The sequence below is a fragment of the Lethenteron reissneri genome, chromosome 37 (genome assembly GCF_015708825.2).
Source record: "Lethenteron reissneri isolate LAM-NWPU_2019-01 chromosome 37, ASM1570882v1, whole genome shotgun sequence".
NCBI lineage: Eukaryota > Metazoa > Chordata > Hyperoartia > Petromyzontiformes > Petromyzontidae > Lethenteron > Lethenteron reissneri.
Genome location: NC_083815.1, coordinates 14,528,714 through 14,550,906, shown reverse-complemented (window position 1 = coordinate 14,550,906; position 22,193 = coordinate 14,528,714). Strand labels below are relative to the sequence as shown.

Genomic DNA, 22,193 nt, shown 5'->3' with positions numbered 1-22,193 from the left:
AATCGGAAACACGATGGGTAAAAGCGACAAATCGATTTTGCACAGAAAAAAATTAAATGCTACCGTTGAATTATCCGAGTCCATCCGCTTGCCAACTAAACACAGCCATGCAAACTTTTTTTTTTGGGGGGGGGGGGTGCATACACACGTAGAGATACATTCTGTAGCCACAGCACGCCTGTATCTCATCACAAATTCTCAAATTCAGACGTGCACTCCCACCTTAAAATTTCCCCTCTGCGGCCACATTTCCGGTGAGCCTGACAGATGGCTGTTTGTGAAAGCTGGAAAAATATAAACGATGCAATTTACCAACCAAACCACAGCGGTAAAATACAATTCACGGTAATCGTCATTGTCATTACTGTTCGTGTTTTTTTTGGAAATTAGCACCATAATTACATTGTCAAGTCAAATATTTTTCGTGGAATATATTTTTTTAAAGCGAAGGTGCAGCCCTGCAATTGCTTGCTCACATCGCTGCTGACAGAAGGGTCCTCACTAAACTAAAACTATCAACTATTTTTTTTATTTTACCAGGAAAGGGCCCACTGAGCTATGTGGCTCTTTTCAGGAGCGACCTGGCCACAAACGAAAGTTCAACGAAGTGGCTTATCTTCACGTGGACATTTAATAAAGCAGCCAAATGCTATAAACGTGTAATGTCGATTCTAAATGTGGCGGGAAAAACCGGAGGACCCAGAGAAAAATCCACGTGACCACGGGGAGAGTAAGACACGCAAACTCCAAATATATACAGCAGGCATCGGGGCCAGAATTGAACCCTAGAGCTCCTGCACACCAGGCGAGGGAATGAACATCTCGCCACCGCGGTGTGCCCAAGGGAGAGTGTTCCTGAGAGCCCCACTTGGAGGATTTTCTGGCCGAATCTTCTATGCTGGCCAAACATCTTGGGAGTGGCGGCAGTACCCACACTTTACCCCACCACACGTGACCTGCCAATCCACTGACTTGTGATGGTGAACCCATTTATTGAGCTGCTGGGTGGACAAAGGAGGCAGGCGGCAGGGGGCACGGGGAGGGGAGGATTTCAGAAACTGGCCCCATTGTTTCAACTGCCGCGCCGGGAGATAGAATTGAACCGGCGACTTCTGGGGTTGCATGTCCAGCATGCTGACCACTCCACCACGGTCACAGTGACCCTCGGTACAAGATTGTTCCAGATGTCTTGTGACCCACAATTCATTGATCCCAACATTGTTTTTATTTTGCAAATTCCTTTTAAGTAAACCCTCACTTTTCAAAAAAGGTAAAGTTTTAGAGAATTAAATGGAGGTCACAAGACATCTGGACCGCCTTTATTATTATTGTTATGCGTTTCCATTAAGTGAGGTTATGTTGCGGTAATAGGGTGATCGATTTATGGACTCCCCGCTGAAATAATACAGGGAAATTATCGAGCAAACAACAGTCTATTTTAAAGCCTCGACACGTTTGCCACAAATCACAATAAATGAATGAAACCTTTGAACACTCCCCTGATTACACTTTGCCCAAAACACAGTCGGCGTGGCTTTGCTTACAGCATCAGTTCAGCTGCTGAGGGTCACTCGACACGAGAGGGCCTCATTAGAAACCAGTGGGGTATCTGTAAGTGGATCGCCCTGCATGTTGTAATCGGAACGCCATAGTGCCACGCGGAGAGGGGGCGGGGGGTAATTACTAGAAAAAGTGATTAACCAACGAGCAACAAAACGAACTGGAGACACACCCGGCCACCACAACCGCGAGCGATTACATCTAAGTCAACAAAAAATAGCGGTGGGCCGTGGAGAACTGTCGATAAAGCAAATGGTAAAACAAAACGGTCGTACGAAATATTTATGGATGAGGTCATTAAAAAAAATCAACTATCTCGCGGTCGATCTCAAGCCTCGAGATGCGATACACTGACACACACACACGCACGCGCGCGCACACACACACACACGTCCCCGGATGGATGCCCAAGAACCCGGGGCAAGGCACGGGGAGTCTTGACAATGTATGATGTCCTTGTAAGGACATTGGTGAGCACGGCAGGGCACAGCGAGGCACTTGGCCAACCCTGCCGCTTCAAACAAACGGTGAATTCCTTGCGTGAGTGCAATTGTTGGAGCTTTCCTTAAAGGGACACCGAGCACTTGAAACGGATCAGGTAGAACCTTAAATAAAGTGCAGGGAAGAAAATATATATACTGATTACACTATTATTAATTTATCGGGCGAGCGAGTTTCAAGCGGACCTTACATGGCACCGCTATGAATGAGCCGCTCATAAATATTAACACGCCAAAGTACAAAACCATCATCAACGTGTCACAAGGTAGGCCAGAGGAAACCGAATAATAGCCACGTTTAAATGTAACATTGAGTTCTATCCATCCGCACAAGATGTGCAGCATTAAACGAGTTATTTGGTGACGCTGCTGCGTTGGCAGTGGGTGCACAGATAAACAAACAAACTCACTCCTCAACAACACTGTGGCCTTAACAAAAAAACATATCTGAAGACACGTCGCTAATTCAAAACCATTGCTTGAACTTTCGCCAATTATTTTTTTTCTTTCGAAGCAATTTGCTGAGGAGTGAGTTTTTGTTTTATGTGTACAGGATGCTACCGTGGGTGTAAATGGTCAAGCGGCAATGCAGAAGCCGCCGGTTCAATCTCCCAGCTCGTTGGATGCAAAGGTTGGAGGACCCACGTCGATTTGCGACAAACTCCCAAACCCACTCGGCCACAAGGTGGCCGGTTCATGGCAGCGAAATTGATTTCTCCAAGATGAAGGTGCTCTGCAAACCCACTGGCTATCAACAAAGATTCGTTCATGAAGCCATCCAGATATATAGACACAGACACAATTTCAACCGAGAAGATGGGTACAAACTGAGCAATCATTTGAAGGACGTTATTAATCAGTTTAAGTCATGACTGGCTGTGATGTTTCCATCCTACCACCTTCCAATGTTAGCAGTTATTTTCGACTCTCTGATCTTACATGAACAGGTTAAATGTCTCACACTAACACAGCCGCCGTTGCTCGTGTCCTCTATGTGGAGGCGACTCTGCGATCTTACATTGACATGCTAATCTCTCACAACGCAATGGCCACCTCCGCACCCTCGTCGTGGAGGTAGCTCCCAGATCTTACATTGACATGCAAATTTCTTACTTTAGCATAACTAGCCCTGCCAACTTCGTTTCTGACCCGTGGGCTACACCCATTTCAAACCTTTAAAACAGCCTGCCTCAGCAGCTGCCCCCCTCTTTTTAAATCCTTTATATTAAGTTCGCTTGCATGCTTGCGTGCTTGCTTGCTTACGACCGTGCAAATCTTTCGGTCGTTTTTTAACCCACTTCCCGTGATCCAATCGAGCTGACATTTTCCACACAGACACGTTGTGCCAGACAATTAATGTTCGTGAAAAAAAAATTCCCAAAATTTTACACTTTTTAGGCAAAAAAAATGTATTTTACATATGTAGGGATGTTAGAGAGAGGGCCGTTATGTATGGCAGTCTATGGGAAAGAAACACAGTGGGCGGGGCTACGTGTGTGCACAGGGAGATGCCCTCTGCGACGTCCGAGCCAGACACCCTGGGGGGGGCTGGTTTGGCGTTATGATCCCCCGGGGCCCCACCCCTCAAGGAGGGTTGGGTATAAAAGGGGACGTTATATGGGCTCGGGAGCAGTTATGTTATAGTTAACTAAGAAGACTGAAGACGTCTTAGATAGAGCCCTGGACTCCCCTCGTTCGATGTCCTTGTCAGGGCCGAACAGGACCGAGCCAGCGGCGTGGTCCCGAAAGCCAGAGCCGGTGCTCTTCTAAGAGCTGGTCTGGGACTCCGGGTACCGGCCCGACTTACCAGTGTCGGGCCAAGTAGCCTCCCCTAGCCCAGAAGTGGAGGACTGTGAGGCAGGCTAGGACTTAGCTAGGAAGTGCATCCTTAGCTAGTCGGGTGAGGGGGCCGATACCCCCTCCAGTGCTGTATGTCACATACGAGCTGTGTTGAATAAATATCCGTGTGCCTCCACCTCGGCGTCAAGTGTCTTCACCGGTACTTCACATATATTCAAATAGAACTCATTCTTGGCTTTGGTTGAACGTCACAGTATAAGAGCCCAGAGCGTAACCCCTCCACAGGCCGTGGCGGAGTAGCGCAGTTGGTAGCGCCCTCGCTTCCCATGCCAAAGGTCGCGGGATCAATCGCCGCGTCCTCCACAGGCGAATATATTTTTAAACCCTTTATATTAAGTTCGCTGCCACGCATATAAAGGATTTATAGTGAAAAACTTAGTTTTTACGGGTTATACTTATTAAATCCTTTATACTAAGTTCGCTTGCTTGCTTGCGTGCTTGCTTGCTTGCTTACGACCGTGCAAATCTTTCGGTCGTTTTTTTAACCCACTTCCCGTGATCCAATCGAGCTGACATTTTGCACACAGACTCGTTGTGCGAGACAATTAATGTTCGTGAAAATTTTTTGCCAAAATTTTACACTGTTTAGGGAAAACAAATTAAATATTTAATTACCAATTGCTTAATACTGGCAGACAATCATCTGACCCATAGGTGGCAGCCATCTCAAGCCAGAGGACGAGAGGACTCTAGCCGCCACGCATATAAAGGATTTATAGTGAAAAACTGTTTTTACGGGTTATACTTATTTCCCCTGATGACGATTGCTTGTGTTGCGATCGAAACGTTGTGATATTTTTATTATTTTTAATTCACTTTATTTTCAATTTTGTTTCATCATTTAATTGTTATTATTTTTCTATCTACGTGATTTTACCGAAAGACCCAAAGATTATGAATTCCTGCAGTCACGAAAGCTTTAAGAATTAAAACTGAACTGTGTTTTATTTTGCCAGGTAAGGCCCCCTGAACTACATTGTGTAGCTCTTTTTCAGAAGCAACCTGACCACAAATGATAGGTCAACGAAGTGGCTCCTCATCATCACGTGGACATTTATAGCAGCCAGCTACTCTAAAACAGACGTTTCTAAATGTGGTGCAAAAAACCGGAGGACCCGGAGAAAATTCCACACAACGACGTGGAGAACATGCAAACTCCAAATACACAGCAGCAGGCGTCAGGGTTGGAATCGAACCCACGACCGCCTGCACACCAGGCGAGGTAGTTAACATCTCGACACCACGGCACCCATCATGGATGGAACTATCCAAACTACTACATTCTCTTTCACAAGCTCTGTCCACATTACATGCAAACACCACAGGAGCTTCTGATATTATTCTTTCAAACGTTGTCCCGATGTTACTCCGATTTAGATGTTGCAAGGCGAAGTAGCATCCATTCGGACCTCTCAGAGAGCAGCTCAAATGCTTCTCGCGAGACAGCGGCCCCACGGAAGCAGATGTCACCGAACTACCTCCGAGACCCCTTCAAGCGCCCTCTGCTCCACAGAGATGGAGCAGCACTTGCCCACCTGCTCTGCCACCGAGACAAACCCGACATTCCAATTCCTAGAACCAAATGTAAACGTTCCTGTTGTTGTTGTTGGTTTGTGTATAATAATTGGTGAGCGAGCTGAGATCGTCAAATCGCCGCTCGAGAACCCGGTGTAATCACCAGCAACTCCCCGGATGTCAAACAGCGTGCAGCAAAACACTCCGCCTCGGCGCAGCGTGCCAAGAAAAGAGCCGTCGGCAGTTCCTAAAGCACATTGCATCGCTCTCCTCTTGCCTGAAAGTCACCCATCAAAATCAATGTCGGCAAACGTCACCGGCTGACTCGGAGCTCTGGAACCCGGCGGCGCCAGCCCCAGCCGCCTCTGACCTCCCAAGCACCCGGGTCACCGCCGTTACCGTGAGACCGTGCACGGCTTACGGTTGCCATCCCCCGCAGGATAATTGTATCTATAAATCAACACCCCGTAACCACCTGAGTGTGTACGTATATATATATATTTTATATATATTTATTTTTATTGAGGCAATGTGCGGCCCCGATACATTACGTTGTGACGCCCTTGCACGCACGGTCAACAGAAGCCGAACCGGTTATGAAAGGCAGTGCGATATAGAAAGATGGGGATATAGAAAGATGGGGAATGGATTCGCTGCCCCACACCATACGGGCGGGGGGGAGGTCCCACCGAACGGGGTAAGGGTGACATTATTTTAAGTCAGGGGGGAAGGGGTGACAAGGAGAGACAGAGGGACACAACCTAAACACGCCTGATATAGAGAAAATACAAACATAAGAGGCGACCTAAACGAGCATTTTTTCTTTCCGCCCCTCCGAATCCGGCTCCCGTCTAATTTCGCGGTGACTATGCCACTCATCCTCGGCCCTTGTCTCAAGCGTGTACGTGTCTCCAGCGTGTACATGTCTCCAGCGTGTACATGTCTCCAGCGTGTACGTGTCTCGAGCGTGTACATGTCTCCAGCGTGTACATGTCTCCAGCGTGTACATGTCTCCAGCGTGTACATGTCTCAAGCGTGTACATGTCTCCAGCGTGTACATGTCTCCAGCGTGTACATGTCTCAAGCGTGTACATGTCTCAAGCGTGTACATGTCTCCAGCGTGTACATGTCTCAAGCGTGTACATGTCTCAAGCGTGTACATGTCTCCAGCGTGTACATGTCTCAAGCGTGTACACGTCTCCAGCGTGTACGTGTCTCCAGCGTGTACGTGTCTCCAGCGTGTACGTGTCTCCAGCGTGTACGTGTCTCCAGCGTGTACGTGTCTAAGCACAGGAAGGTTCCCCCCATAGCCGTGCGCTGACGCTACCTTCCCCAAGAGGCCCTTGGGGACTGCACAGCGTCGCGTTGTCTCATTATCCCTACACGCGCGTATGGAATGCGCTTTTGTCATTGAATCCCAAACTCCGTCAAATTGCCACTGCTTTCAGTCAGAGCCCCGAGAGAGTGCACCGGAGCCAAAATAGAAGATGAATTGGCACAACATTAGACGCACGTAAGATGCGGCACTGCGGGCTGACATTGCGACTACGGAGGCTGCAGTCGGTGTGGAGCAGGGGCGGTTTCTTCATTAGGGCGATTGGGCGACGCACCACCAATGTCATTGAACCACAGAGTCACGCTAGCCGTCACTGCAGCCTCTGGATATAGTCCAATCAGCGTCATGTCACGTTCTGTGGAGTACCGCCTCTTTTTGGGCGATTTCACTCCGGCTGAGAATCGCCCCGAGTGGCCCCATAGACTTACATTGAAAGATGTTTTTTTTCGAACGGGGGCGCTGCAATGCATTCTCTATGGCTTCCGGGAGGGCAAGCCCTAACGTGCTTACATCATCATACGTAAGCACGTTTCATCCAACAATATAATGTCGCCACCTAGTGGAATCTTTAATAAAATAAACTTGAGTGGTTTGTTTTAATAGTGAGTATATAAACAAACAAGATGTATTGTAAGAGTCACTTTATTTTTCATTAATATTAAAGAAGTGAAGTTGCCTTTACATGCTTAAGCTGTTAATTTATTCATTGCATGGGTGGACCTTAATCATCCAGACATTTGCCCCCCCTGAGAGATTTTGCAGGAGCCGCCACTGGTGTGGAGGGCTGGTCCACTGTCAGAGCCAGGGACGCTGTGTGTGGGCATGAGCCCGTTCAGTGCTGATCATAACCCTAAAGAGTGAACCTTTCCACGGTGGGCATTGGTGGGTGGTTCAAATTGCCCGTCGTTTTTTTTCTTCTTCTTCTTCCGCTGCTACGCTACGAAAATAACTTTTGTTATCGTTTGGCAGTTTTTTCTATTTTTTTTGTTACGTAAGATTCTTTTTTTTTTCAAGAACAGGGGGAGGAAATAAATTGCCACACATTCCCGATGGCAATCCTCCACGCGAGCAACGCTGAGCACAACGGAGGTTTGTGTTTTTTATTCCACCGGCCGACTGCACACACTTCAGAGGGTCTCGTTCAAATGTAAGCACGTGGTCCCCCTATCTCACGTCACTGCTGGCAGAAGGCGCCTCCACGAGTGGGGGGCCCTAGAAAGCCCCCTCTAAACGGTCCTTTGGCCTACTCTTCCAACGACTGGGCAGACGCCACGGGAGAGATGGGAGTACCCACACGTCTATTCCACTGCATGCGACCTACATGCTCAATCCAAAAGCTCTGGTGGTATTGGGTTCATACTTCACGGCGCTCAATTCAGCAACACGCCGATTGCACGCATTGTCACATGGAGTTTGGTCCATCATGGGCAGAGGAAAAGACGCAAGTGTCTTGCATAGTCGTCAACGAGGGGATACAGTGGGCAGCACGGAGGGCAGGAGGAGGGAGTCTGAGCTCCTCTGGGGCAGCAGCAGAGAAGAAGCGACCTACATCTGAGTGGAGATTGACTCTGGGTTCCGAGAGAAGGCTTTGACTTGCGTGGATGGGAGTGAATGGAGTGAGATGAGGGGGGGAAGGTAGGAGAGTTGTGGAGGGGAATAGAGTGAGGAAAGGGGAGAGGTAGGAGAGTGCGTGGAGGGGTGTAGAGTGAGGAGAGGTAGGAGAGTGCGTGGAGGGGAGTAGAGTGAGATGAGAGGGGAGAGGTAGGATAGTGTGTGGAGGGGGGTAGAGTGAGATGAGAGGGGAGAGGTAGGATAGTGTGTGGAGGAGAGCAGAGTGAGATGAGAGGAAAGAGGTAGGAGAGTGTGTGGAGGGGAGTAGAGTGAGATGAGAGGGGAGAGGTAGAAGAGTGCATGGAGGGGAGTAGAGTGAGATGAGAGGGGAGAGGTAGGAGAGTGCGTGGAGGGGAGTAGAGTGAGATGAGAGGGGAGAGGTAGGAGAGTGTGTGGAGGGGAGTAGAGTGAGATTAGAGGGAAGAGGTAGGAGAGTGTGTGGAGGGGAGTAGAGTGAGATGAGAGGGGAGAGGTAGGAGAGTGCGTGGATGGGAGTAGAGTGAGATGAGAGGGGAGAGGCAGGAGAATGCGTGGAGGGGAGTAGAGTGAGATTAGAGGGAAGAGGCAGGAGAGTGCGTGGAGGCGAGTAGAGTGAGATGAGAGGTGAGAGGTAGGCGAGTGCGTGGAGGAGAGCAGAGTGAGATGAGAGGGGGGAGGTAGGAGAGTGTGTGGAGGGGAGTAGAGTGAGATGAGAGGGGAGAGGTAGGAGAGTGCGTGGAGGGGAGTAGAGTGAGATGAGAGGGGAGAGGTAGGAGAGTGCGTGGAGAGGAGTAGAGTGAGATGAGAGGGGAGAGGTAGGAGAGTGCGTGGAGGGGAGTAGAGTGAGATGAGAGGGGAGAGGCAGGAGAGTGCGTTGAGAGGAGTAGAGTGAGATGAGAGGGGAGAGGTAGGAGAGTGTGTGGAGGGGAGTAGAGTGAGATGAGAGGGGAGAGGTAGGAGAGTGCGTGGAGAGGAGTAGAGTGAGATGAGAGGGGAGAGGTAGGAGAGTTCGTGGAGAGGAGTAGAGTGAGATGAGAGGGGAGAGGTAGAAGAGTGCGTGGAGGGGAGTAGAGTGAGATGAGAGGGGAGAGGTAGGAGAGTGTGTGGAGGGGAGTAGAGTGAGATGAGAGGTAGGAGAGTGCGTGGAGGGGAGTAGAGTGAGATGAGAGGGGAGAGGTAGGAGTGTGAGTGGAGGATCTTGAGGATTGAGCGTGTGTTCTGCTGGTTGACTCAGGATTGGAGCGGGAGCCGGTGGATTGTCGGGATGATATAGCTGTCACGCAGTAAACATCATCCACTCTGAGTTAACTGCAAGGAAGTTTGGAAAACTAAATCAGCAAGGTGATTTGGAGTAATGAAGACAGGAGAATAAGCAATAGCCATCTTAGGTTAGCCAATGACATTATCTTTATACCAAACGGGTAACAGACAGAGACAAACGTCCAGCAAAAAAAAAAATCAACGAACTTCATGTGGAACACATCAAAGTCACAGGGCAATTCAAAACAAGGCATGCAGGAGATGGGCCGGGTGGTGGCAGGAGGGCTCCTGTCACGTGCGGACACAAGGGGCCACCGAGGGCCCGGGTTCCAATCCAATCTCAGCAGTTACCAAGTCAAATGTCGACTTGGTGGAGGAAAAAGCTCCACTCGTGGGGGGAAGGCTCTGCGGAGTTTTGTGCCCTTCTCTTCCATGCTGACATAACCCAGGCGTCTCGGAGCTGAAGAGGCCGGAATATCCACACCAATTACCCCGCCACACATGGAGTTGCTGATCAACTGAGCTGTACACAGTTATGCTGCCGGGTGGAGAGGGCGTTGGTGGGAGAGGATTTAAGATACATGCACCATAGAGCCTCCAACACAGCGAGCGCTAGACAGCCCCTGTAACGCGTACGTTGGTCTCCTCTTCCATGCTAGCTAGACGATCCCGACCCTGACGACACCTGTAATGTTGTGAATTTCCATGTCTCTTCCCGTGGTCACGTGGATTTTTCTCCGGCTTCTCCGGGTTTTCCCTCCACATTTAAAATCAACGTGCGTTTCAGAGTATGCATTTCCACACGATAAGCCCCTGAGTTAAGACATTATTTGTGGCCAGGTCGCTTCTGAATAAGGGCTAAATATCTCAATTAGCTATAGCTGGTAAATTTAAAATAAGTGTTGTGCTTGTAAGTGCACGCTCCCGGCCGATCGACGAAGTGTACCAATTGTCACATGCTGGGCAAGGAGGGGGGGGGGGGGATATAAAAAAAATAACTTCCACCGTTGTTTCACAATCATCTTCTTGGTTCTTTCGGTAAAGTCATGTAGAAGGGAAATAATAAAATAATAAAAACAAAACAATAAAATAATTCTCACAACGTTTCGGCCACAATGCAAGCAGCCGTCCTCAGGTGAAGAACAGGTCTGTCGGAAAGACAGCGTCTGAATGTTATTTTATTATGTTTCTTTTTTATTATTTTATTATTTCCCTTCTACGTGACTTTACCGAAAGAACCAAGAAGCTGAATCCCTGCAGTCACGAAAGCTTTAAATCGAAATGTTTCACAATCGTCGCGGTCCGACGGTTGAACCGGCGACCTCTGCATTGCAAGCCCGCTGCGTTGCCCGTCATGCCTACGCGGTAGCTCGACACGCACACAACGAATTCAGATGTCTGCGCGCAGAACGAATGCGCGTGACCCGACACCCAAGCGGACACGCACGCATACTCGCCCGGATAGCCAAGACGCACGCGCGAGCACGCGCGGACAAATCATTGCTTAATCAGTCCACGCTTCTCGCTGCAGGGGTACCGTCAAGCCAGTCCTGGCTCTCCGCGTGTGCGCGGGTGAACTTACCAAACTTGGTGAATAATTCGCTTTCACGACGGGGATCTTGAGGTTACGCCAATCACAACAGGGAAGGCAGAGCTAAATGCCCGCGGTGCCTCGTGCCCGTTCAAAGTTATAAAAAGCCGCCGATAAAAATAAAACAACTTGCAATGTGCACAAACGGGCAAAAAGCTGGATTGTGAATAAAAATAAATACGCTTGGCTTGAGAGAATAACTTTTTAGCAGCATTCCACTTCCATAAAAATGTATCGTCTCTTGAACAAAAAATGGCGACATTCGTTATTGGGATCTTACCAGCCGGCGCCACGGCTCGCTAGCGGATGGTCTCTTTCCCCGTGAATCTACGAACCTTCTCAGTCATCTTTAGCTGGGCAAGGGATGCTGATGGAGCCTTCGGAGGGGCCGATTCCCGCACCTCCGATTAGCACGCTTGGCTACGTACGGTACGTAAGAGGTTCAAGGTACGTCGGCGTACATACAGAGGGGTAAACGTGTTGGTGCGTCCCATGCTGCAGACTGCTGAATGTCTCTCTTTAAGAGCTGTTGACTGAAATGTGCTCCATGCGATGCTGTCCAGGGGGCCCGGTGACTTCAGCTGTCGGAGCGCTGAGCGGCATCGCTGAGGTCCTGGGTTTGAAAGCGGGTCCTCCGGTTTTTACCTCCACGTTTAGAATGAACGTGCATTTAGAGTATTTGGCTGCTGTAAATGTCCACGTGACAAGCCACTTCGTTGAGCTGTCATTTGTGGCCAGTTCACTTCTATAGCTCAGTAGGCCTTACCTGGTAAAATAAAAGTTAAACATTTAAAATAGTTTCAGCAGCCTGTGATAAAATGTCAGTTGATGGTCTCAGCCCGCTCACCAACGGCTACACACACAAAAACCCATCAGATACAATTAGGTTCTGCACTTAATTTGCCTAAACTCCAGCTCCGAGAATTCAAACGTCGTTTTTTACTGTCACGCAATGAACAATACTCTCACATTTGTCTTGGGCGGGGTACATTTCTGCCTTCTGCTGTTCGTTACAGAGGTCGCTCGCCCAGATCCCAGAGGTAGTTCTGCGACGTCCACTTCCAGGCACCGTTCTCCCAACAACCAGGTGTGGACTGCTCTGCGAGAGATGCGAATGGATGCTGCGGCTCGTGACACGATGCCCAATAGCGGCACAACCTGGATAATTTTTAGAAATGCGAGAGGGCCCCCGGACGCTGCCAGGCGGGCGTGAGGCTGAAGCGGCGCCGATGCCAAGACGAAGCCGAGCTGCTAGGAACGGCTATATTTGGCGGGGAACGTGATGCACTGCGTGCATTATGGAATGTACGGCCGGTCTAATTAACGGCGGATCTAATCACCGTCTAAAACTCGCCATAAGTCGCCGTCTGACAACGCGCATGGCGACTCAACGTGAAACACTCGACCGTGCTTTCCGAATGTCGGTTGCGGTACAAAGGAGGCGTTTCTGTTAACGCGTTTTATAACAACAACAGAAACGGCCGAAGAGTTCTCATTACAAACGTATCGGGACGTTACCCGCCATGAAAGAGACGTTTCTGTAACCGCCGCCACTGCCGCATTAAACCGCCGTCAATAAGGTAACGCATTTGCTTCACGCGTTTGCGTGCAGGTTGAGGAGGCCCCTGCCCGCTCACACGTGCTGGCAGATACTGCGTGAAAACGAAACGAAGTTGAAACTAAACGATGTTTTATTCTACCAGGAAAGGGCCCACTGAGCTATGTGGCTCTTTTTCAGAAGCGACCTGGCCACAAATGATAGCTCAACGAAGTGGCTTATCATGTGGACATTTATTTCAGCCAAATACTTTAAATACACGTTGATTCTAAATGTGGAGGGAAACACTAGGGGACCCAGCGAAAAATCGTCGCGACCACGGCGGAGAGACACGCAAACTCCAAATGTACAGACGTCAGGGTCGGAAGCGAACCCACGACCTCCTGTATACCAGGCGAGGTAGTCAACATCTTGCCACCGTAGCTATTTTTCAGAAGCGACCTTTCCAAAAATGATCGCTCAACGAAGTGGCTTATCGTAACGTGGAAATGTATAGCAGCCAAATACTCTAAACGCACGTTTCTAAATGTGAATGGCAAAACTGGAGGACCCGGAGAAAAATCCACACGACCACTGGGAGAGAGAAAGACACGCAAACTCCAAATATGCAGCAGGCGTCAGGGTTGCGATCGGACCCACGACCTCTAGTAAACTAGGCAAGGTAGTTCACATCTCGCCTTCGAGGTGTGCGCTCAGAGGCCACAGCGTGGGCCTGGGCCGGACGCCCGCGACGGCCGGAGGGGAGTCGATGGGCGGCGGGCGAGACAAACGGCGTCACAGGGTGGTGACGGCAGGGAGTGAAACCGAAACGATTCACCCCGCCGTTGGGGGCAGCTGCTCCGCTCACGTACAAATGAATTACATTTCCCCCGGCGAGGGGCCACGTCTCCTCGTTCGCTGCTGAAGATGGGATCGCGTTTTAGACGTCGCATCGATCAAAAAAGTTGCACTGAGAGAGAGATGGAGCGGTGTGCCATCAGAGGCTTAAACTGGGAGTGGGGTTTTTTTCTCTCTCCATTTTTTGCAAAAGCTGGGGCTATCCTGCAAACGTAAAAGATTTGCAAACACCCCCCCCGGGATGAGATGCTTCGCAGATAAGAGGGTGACGGATAAGAAGATGTTAACAGTGTTTCTAGATGAGGTACCCAATCCCCATGCCACCGCTAAACCGAATTTTACACGGCGGCTCATGATGCCTCGGGCTACGCTCTCCTCTCTTTTGTTGTTATTCACTTTTTGTCCTTCCCCCCCCCAATGTATTTCAATTGTGCTGTCGGCATCAACAGACGAAGAGTCTCAAGTGGTCGTGTTATGCTTTACACAGCAGGGAATTCACTCTCCCGCGTACTTCTGCCGCGACACGATTTGCCACATGACAGACAAATTGGGATGTGTTCACTCGGAGCTGGAATTCAGCCACACGAAGTGCACACGCTAGGATGCAAGACGATACGTTTTGCAGTGATTAGTGACCGGGATGAGACCATGAACTCGCTGCACTTGAGAACCCGGTTCACTCCACTGGGAGCCGCCCACCTTGGGCGCTCCGGTGGCGAGACGTTAACGACCTTGCCTGGAACGCAGGAGATCGTGGGCTCGATCCCGGCCCTGACGCCATGTATATTTGGAGTTGGATTGGGGTGGGGCAATCGTTACATCCCAAGCCCCGTGCCACTCTGGAATTTTGGGCTTTCATGTATTTTAAACGTCCTCACAGTAGGTTACTGCGAGTCGTGTAAGTCACGCGGCCCATTTTGCATCTCGGTGTCTAATCGCATATTTGTATTTTTTACCGTACAACCGAGGTCACGCCCAGCCAGCCCGGCACAGCTCACAAGACGCAACTTTCACTGTGAAACAGGCGAGTCGATTTCCATGCCGGTGAGGCAAAATGTTAACTACCTCGCCTGGTACGCAGGAGGGCGTGGGTTCGATCCCGACCCTGACCCCATGGAAATTTGGAGTTTGTGTGTTCTTTCTCCCCGAGTTCGCGTGGATTTTTCTCTGGGCACTCCGGTTTTTTCCTTCAGATTTAGAATCAACATCAAGTGTTTCGAGTATTTGGCTGCTATAAATGTCCACACGATAAGCCACTCTGTTGAGCGATCATTTGTGGCCAGGTCGCTTCTGAAAAAGAGCTGCATAGCTCAGTGAGCCTTACCTGGTAAAATATTTTTGTTAAATGATGAAAGTTTTAAATAGTTTGAGTTACCATCCAACTTGGAGTTTCAGTCACGCTGGCTCTGAGCCACCACTGACCGTACCCTCACCAACGACCTCTCAACTTGGAGCGCGGTGCGTGCACATCGGAAACCAAAGGAGATATTCTTTAGCGAAGCAAAAATCATCGTTTCTTCACTTGGTCGAGCAGCACTCGACCAAATACGATGTAAACTAAACGGAATGTGCCCAAACACAATAATAAACCACTCCATTTTAAAACCCATCCCATCACTGTCCCCCCGGCCCACCTCCGCATCTCCTGCCCACTCCACTTCTGCCAGTGTAGCTCGCGGTAACCCCAGGCCGCACGCTCGAGCACAGACACCTCCTCTCTAGAGTAGCTCGGAAGATAAAGAGCGGAGAAGTTGTCTCGTATAGCGAAGCGGCCGGCTCCAAATCACAAACGGCGCGCGTCTCGGGGCCTGCCGGGCTGCCACTGCGCCCGCGGTCCGGACCAACTGCCCACATCGAACTGGCACGACTCGCGCAGCTCAATCACGCCGCGGTGGTACGATCGCGCATCGAGAAGCTAGCGGTCCCCTCAGCCGCGTGACATCCCGCGCCAGCATGCGGCAAGATGAAAAACACGGACGGCACGCAGTCAAGCGAAATGCGGGCGCTCGCCGGCGGAGGTCCGCAGCAGAAGTCCTACCCGGACAACACCACGCACGCCTCGCCCCGTCCGTCGGGCCCACAACGCGACCGTGAACTCGCGTCCAGGGAGCGCAGCTTCCCACCGTCGCCGGCAACCGCGACGTCGTCGCCGGGGCGGGGACGGGCTGCCGCCCGGCTTCTTGGAGCCTTTCTCTACCGCCGGCGAGATGCGGCTCGGCGGCGTCCAGGGGCTCCGCCGCGCTCCGCCGTGCCGTGCACCGGCCGCGGCTGGCACATTCGCACCTCCGAGTAGCGCGCTTGGCTACGTACGGTGCGGGACAGGTCAACACCTACAGCCGTCGTGTGGCTGTACTTTTGCTGTGGCGGAGGCTTGCTGCACCCTTGCTGGACAGCCGTTTCACTCCGTGCCACAATCCCTGGAGGTGTCACCACTGGCATTGTGGGTGCTTAATTAGCTACGGAAGAGCCGGAGGAAACCCATGCAGAGCAGGGGGAGAACATACAACCTCCACACTCTCACACTCTGGAGAACAGGGGGAGAACATACAAACTGCACACTCTCACACTCTGGAGAACAGGGGGAGAACATACAAACTGCACACTCTCACACTCTGGAGAACAGGGGGAGAACATACAAACTGCACACTCTCACACTCTGGAGAACAGGGGGAGAACATACAAACTGCACACTGAAAGGTGCTCGAGTTGGGAATCGAACCCAGGTCTTTCTTGCTGCGAGGCGCTGGTGTTACAACTGCGCTGCCCTTACCACCCATAATCGGGCAGGGCCTATATGTGGCGGGCGGATATGTGGCGGTCGGAAATGCGATGCCCTCCTGTAAACATGTTGCCGTTTCAAGCACCGATGCACTTTGAGACACGCTCTCGGTTTGACATCCTGACCAGGCCTTTGCTTGTTAAGCGGGGCTCGCCGTACAGTTCTTAGAGGAATTATCAATTCAGTGCATCTTAAACGTAGCATTCACCGCCTCTTGCGCCGCTATCGCGATGGCACGCGTGCGCACTGTAACCCCTTGTTGCTACGGCGCTCTGGGCATGGCCTGCACCAGTCGGGCGGTGACCCACTTGGCCCCAACTTCCATATTTGGCACCGGCAGAATTACGAGGCATCCGGTGTAATTCCAAAAGGGCTCCAGAGTGGCACGGGGTTTGGGATGTAACGATTCCCCCACCCCAATCCAAGATCTTTTGGGGGTCCTGGTTTCGACCCAATGGTGCGGTTGCGTGCATCTGCGGAATCCGCCATGGTGCGATTTGAATAAAAGCAAAAACAAAACTATGAGACTTAAATAAATCGCTTCTTGAACTCGATGCACTTACCGCGGATGCAAGAATCCAATGTAGCGACCGCGATATCTCTGCGATGGTGATCAGTGATTTTGTTACTTCTCAGTTATATATTACTGCCATTCTTTGTTTGCTGACCGTCCTGATTCTAAGCGACGGTCGGCTGAAACTGGTTGTAAATGCGGCAGCGAGGGTGCATACACATGCTGTTGCTCACACCACATTTATTCCGCTCTTAAAATCACCGCACTGGTTTCCTGTGAACATCCAGGATTGATTTAAAATGTCCGCTTAAGAATTATTCCGGCCTACACATGGGCCTTCGTACTTACCGCAACCGCAAAAACTATTACGATTTTAATATTTTTATTTAACAAGGTATGGCCCACTGAGCTATGTGGCTCTTTTTCAGAAGCAACCTGGCCACAAATGATAGTTCAACGAAGTGGCTTATCACGTGGACATTTATAGCAGCCAAATACTCTAAAGGCATGTGGATTCTAAATGTGGAGGGAAACAGCGAAAAACCCACGCGACCACGGGGGAGAGAGAAAGACACGCACACTCCAAATATACAGCAGGCGTCAGGGTCGGAAACGAACCCACGACTTCCGGTATACCAGGCGAGGTAGTCAACATCTTGCCACCGTAGCTATTTTTCAGAAGCGACCTTTCCAAAAATGATTGCTCAACTAAGTGGCTTATCGTAACGTGGAAATGTATAGCAGCCAAATACTCTAAACGCACGTTTTTTAAATGTGCAGGGGAAAACCGGAGGACACGGAGAAAAATCCACCCGACCATGGGGAGAGAGAAAGACACGCAAACTCCAAATATACAGCAGCAGGCGTCAGGGTCGGGATCGAACCCACGACATCCTGTATACCAGGCGAGGTAGTTAACATCTCCTAGCTACCGCCGTGATGATAATGAGAGAGAGAGAGACACGCAAACTCCAAATATATAGCAGCAGGCGTCAGGGTCGGAAGTGAACCCACGACCTCCTGTGCACCAGGCGAGGTAGTTAACATCTCCTCGCCACCGCGGCGCACGTGTGCGCCTCAGTTGCCCATGGTTTCGGTGAGCGCTGAACTTGCGGTGGTTCTGAGAAGTCGTTTAAATGCAGGAAGGGCGAAAAAGCCTTCAGTGGCTCCGCTCCCTGCCTGCGGAGCACTGCAGCAGTGACATCAGTGATGCTGCTGGCGCAATCGAATATGACATTAAAAACACCGTATTGAACAATACAAATTATTATAAAGACGATTTATGACGCGTCCATGTATTTCGCGAATCAGGCGCGGAGCAAGAGCTCAAAGTCCCTTGAACGCCACCCTGAACCAGGTGAGGGCCTGAACCAGGTGAGAAGCTGCACCAGGTGATAGCCTGCTCCTGGTGACAGCCTGAACCAGGTTAGATACTGAACCAGGTGAAAGCCTGAACGGGGAAGGGCCTCAGCAGGTTACCATCTGAATGGTAGAAAGCAGGGCCAGGTGAGAGCCTGAACGATGTGAGAACCTGAACCCACGACTTCCTGTATGCCAGGAGAGGGAGTTAACATCTCACCGCCTTTAAAGGAATCGTATGTAATGTCAATGGCCTTTCTTCAGAGCACACGAATATGTACGTGTGTTGAACTTCTTTCGCACCGTACGTGCTTATCCGAGGTGCGGGGGAAGGGCAACAAACTAAACACGAAAATAATTTCTAGATGAAAGAGTTTTCGTAGCTAGATTTAAAACTGCATAGCTGCAGTGGCCTCCTAACGTCGACGTGAGTAGTCACGGGGAAAGAGCAACGATTCGTTCGTTCATCACGCACAGTCAGAGAAAGACCGTTGCGCCAAACGTCGTGTGACCTCTGGCGACAGCATTCGCATGAACTGCTCTTGGCTGCCATACACCGGCGTCTCGAGTAATTTGTTTGATCCACGAATCACGGTGGGGGGGGGAGGGCGACCATAGCAAGGATGCCGAATCTAATCTCGTGCCAGATCGAGGAAGACGCCCCGTGTGCACGGTGAGAAAAAAAGAAAGAGTCCAAAGTCATGACCAACGTATGCGTGCGTGTGTGTTGAACGTCTTTTGTTCCGCATGTAGCCAACCGGTGTGGGGAAAGGACAACAAACAAAACGCAAATAGCAGTTCTGAAAAAATTGGGTGGGTAATCAGAGTTGGAGACCGCTCATTATATCGTTTTCTGATGACAAGTTCTTAAATTGTAAAGTGCAGTCTCCGACCCTTATTATCATCCAATCTGTCTCTCCAGCATTTCTATTTATGGGCTATGAAGAAGCCCCCGCCGATGAGGCCACAGTGTCGCTGACGAACGTGTCGAGCTATTTGTCAATTGTGCTTGTGGCACCGCTGCCAAAGCGGTGGCACGCCTGTCAACCCCTTACCAGGGGTCGCCTACCTTATTACACGCCTTATTGGTCACCCCCGTGCCCCTTACACATCCTACAAAGTCCTACAAAGTCCTATCACGCCGTATGGACACGAAAACTCAATTTCGCTCAACAAGAATACGCGTAAACCGCGTGGGTTGACACGGCATGCTGTGGCATCAACAAGCTGAGGACAATGAGCCCGCGCCGCCGAGATCCTGGGTTTGGATCCGGATATCATCCACCCCGATCCTCGAGTATGTGTGCACGTCTGTATGTTGAACTTCTTTCACACCGTACATAGTCAAACATGCTAATCCGAGCTGCGGTAGAGGGACGACAGCCTCCACGCAAAAATCAGTCCCCTCAATAAATAAGTTTGCAATTACCATTTGAAAGTGCATAGCTCCAGTGGCTTCCTAATTCACTAAACGCTCTCTGTAAAACGTTTGGAACGCTTCACGAATTTGCGTCTCACCCTTGCGCAGGGGCCACGCGAATCTCGTCTGCATCGTTGTCAATGTTGGACACGCGCTGCGGTCCAGTGAGTTGATGGTCTCCGCCCGGTCGCCAACGACTGTGCTGTAATGCGTCCTGTCACTGAATTTGCCTTCATATCTGTCTTGAGAAACACCCTGCCAATCAATGATTGCCACGTGAAGAAAGGGAATTGTGACAATGCGTGCCCCTTGTAACGCTTTGGGAGGGCCCTCTCCATGAGCCGCTCTCTGACACGAGGGTGGTACAGCACTACTGCTGGCTGCAAGAATTCCCAATAAAACATTGCCTGGCCTTGCCGTATGATCCCCAATTAAACAGCCGTAGCATAATCGGGAGAAAAAAAATCATCAGAAATTAGAAACACTCGGCACCTCATGCGGTGGATAAAGAGGATGATTGTATTACAGACGCAAAACAACCCTGAACATTCCTCCTATCCGTGAATTTTGTCGATCTGCCAAACCCCAATCGTGCCTCTGTCGCTGTGCCTCTCTCTGTGCCGCTCGCTGTGTCGCCGCATAGCCGCCAGGCCAAGCTCTCAGCTCTCAGCTCGTCATCTGTCGGCTTACAGGTCCAGTACGAGGGCGTGTTCGGCTTCATCTAAACTAAACCGCGGATACATATATATATACGACCTGTGTTTATAAAATCGCAGAAACGCTGCTGTGAGAACAGCCTGGAAGGATCGTTGACACTGCCTGGCCATGTTTGGTGAAGAAGCGGGAGGAGACGGATGGAATGTGACTCCAACGTCCGAGCGCGGCGCTACGACACCTCCTCAGGCGCCGCTCTTGAGACCGCCAGCTCATTCGCTTGCCGATGCACGGCGTGGTTTGAAAAACAATCTCCTCTATCAGGGCAAGTAAATTGACTTGCAGCAAAGCTGAATGCTCAGCGATTAGTGAAATAAAAACACTGCATGCGTAAGTGTGTTGGCGCTCTTTGATTCCGTGCACAAAAAGAGTTTCATGTTGAGACTGGATCCGGTTACACAAAATGCGTTTGGTGTGTCGTCCCTCAAAAGGAAGAGCGTATCACAGACGACGTTTTGGGCAATGGGCCTGCTTCACAGCGCGCAAGTTGACAAACGTGTCGAGTCTGTTGCCCTTTGTGCGCGCGCGCCACCACTGCTAACGCTGCCGCGTCGCCAAGCGGTTTGCTTCGGGGCCCGTTACTTTATCGTCGACGGCCGTAAGAGTGAAGCGAAGTCATCACCCGTCGTTGCACGCGACCAGTCACTGGCCTCTCCGTGCAGCGTGCCGTGCCGTCTCTTTACAGCTTGGCCAATAGACTCTGGAGTGAGGGACGTCACGACTGCGGCCTTGCACACGGCCACCGTTGCGAGCTTCAACTTTTGTGGGAACATGCACGTGCGTAAATGTGCTGCTTGAAAAAGAACTCCGCTTTATCCACAAATGCGAACGACGTCATGTACGAGTGAAACAAGCAGCGAGCGACGATTGTCGTGCGTCACGACCGCAGTCCAACCCGCTAGGTTGTTGGCGATGCGTCACATGAGCAGAGAGCAGCAGGGCCTCAACGCAGCCCTGGTGTTTTTGCAGCATGCAACAAAATTCCATTGGGAAGAAACCGTAGATGACCCCAAGCTAAAAGAAAGTAGTTTTTTTTGCTTTTTATATTTATTTTAAAATGTATACGCTAAAAACGAATGTTTACAAAATGTCTCAGAATCTATGTGGCACCACGACCACAAATCCTACCACGTACAAAACGTCATCCCACGCTGATGGATCAGTATTAACTCCTGTGTGCAAATGAACAAATGGTAAGTTTTATCTTTGGAAGGATGATACCACAAATAGGCTGATCTTCCTGACAGACCCTTCACAATCTCTGCTGCAGATCTCTTCACTAATAACATGGGTTGTGAGTGAGTGGACAGTTGGTGGTGAGAGTTTAACACGCAGACTTTCTTGGGTTTGATCGCGTAAATAGAAATGTGTCGTTGAACCCACGACCACCCGATACAGCCAATGAATAAGGTTTGTCACGTAAAAAAAATGTGCCAATTCGTTACTAGTTCAGTACACCGGTGTCTTTGAGAGTAAACCCAAAACATTCATGTGACAACGTTCCTGCACTTCCGATTAGCGCGGTTGGCTAGCTACGGTGCGAAAGAAGTTCAACATACATTCATCTTGATTGATTGGCTGTGTTGGTTGCAGGAGGGTTTACGACACGCATTTTATTTACACGATGTGACCAAAAATAGCAACTATAAACTGTGCCAACCACCAAATCGTCTGGGTAAGAGATTTATGAGCTTAAGCAAACTCAACATCGCCCCACTGGATCACCAAATGTATTATTGGCATGTTTACACAGTCTCACGACTGCTCTTTCAAGAGTGCCTGCCAAATGTTCGCAGCAGG

At 50.3% G+C, this 22,193-nt stretch overlaps 1 protein-coding gene and 1 non-coding gene across 2 annotated transcripts in view; both read right to left on the bottom strand.

Annotated features, from left to right (window-relative positions):
* Positions 1-22,193, bottom strand: part of LOC133351322 (uncharacterized) — a 77,875-nt gene that overhangs the window by 39,359 nt on the left and 16,323 nt on the right. The gene's annotated exons all lie outside the window — the stretch shown is intronic.
* Positions 19,743-19,846, bottom strand: LOC133351553 (U6 spliceosomal RNA). The gene has a single exon (XR_009756195.1). It is a non-coding gene; the product is annotated as a U6 spliceosomal RNA (small nuclear RNA).